The following is a 1,154-nucleotide window of genomic DNA, read 5'->3' on the forward strand; positions in this document are numbered from 1 at the left end:
GATGGTACGGGCGCGGGGAATGCTGGGACGTTGGAGGACTCGACTGTGAGGATTGCGCGTGGAGCTGGGCCGGGCTCGCCTCAGGCGGGCGTGGCCGTGGAGGTCGGGAAAACCGCGCGAAACCTGACCCGTGCCTCGTCCCGCGCCTCGGGCAAACCTGCCTGCTAGGGTCAAGTTGAATGCCCGTGCCTGCCCTGTGGACAGGCGCTGCCCGCGCGCGGGAGAGGGGCCTCTCGGCTGGAACCGGAAAGTTTTATATTCGTGGTTTTATACAGCGCACCGGAAGCGAGGAGAGGGGCGAAAAAATGCCTTCACGTGTACACACTTCTTTTTTTATGACTCAAAAGGACTGCGTTTTTATTCACAACTACAGCTCACGGCGAGGCCGTCCAATCACTTAAGGAGATGTACCTACAAAGGGGCCTGACTGAAGAGGCAGGCAGAGGATAAGAGATCAGGAGGCGTCTATTATTAGAGAAGCCAAGGAAAGACAGCGTCTCAAGGAGGAGGGAGTGATCAACTGCGTTGAGTGCTCAGAGGTCAAGTAAGAGGATGAAAAATGCCAGATGTATATATTATAGTGACATGGAAACCACTGGTGACCTTAGCAAGAGCTATTTAGGTAGAGAGATGGAAGCCAGATTAGAGAGTTGAGGAATGAGAGGAAATAGAGAATCTCTTCGTCTTTCAAGTTTCAGCTTAAATGCCACTCCCTCAGAGAATCCTTCCTCAACAATCTATATCAGGCCCTGCTCATACAACCACGCATTGAATTCTTAACTTTTTTTCATGGCAATTTGTAATTAATTTATTTGTGTGATTATTTGTTTTATGTGTGTCTCTCCAACTACCTTGACCTCCATGAAGACAGGAACCTCGCCTGTTTTGTACTCTTATTACCAGCACCTACCTCTAACCTAAAGCATTGTAGGAGCCCAGTAAATACTCATTGTATAAATAGCACTTAAGAAGTGCCAAGTACTTTACATTCATTATCTCATTTAATCCACTTTTGAGTTGGAGAAATTAGAGCTAGAGAGTTTTGGTCACTTGCACCAGGTCATACAGGAAGTAAATAGCAGAGTTAGAATCCAAACCCAAGTAATCAGGCGCCAGAAATTTAGTAATTCTGTATTGTGCCTTTCCAGTTGAAA

The sequence above is a fragment of the Mesoplodon bidens genome (assembly GCF_964165515.1).
Source record: "Mesoplodon bidens genome assembly, chromosome: 11".
Lineage (NCBI taxonomy): Eukaryota > Metazoa > Chordata > Mammalia > Artiodactyla > Ziphiidae > Mesoplodon > Mesoplodon bidens.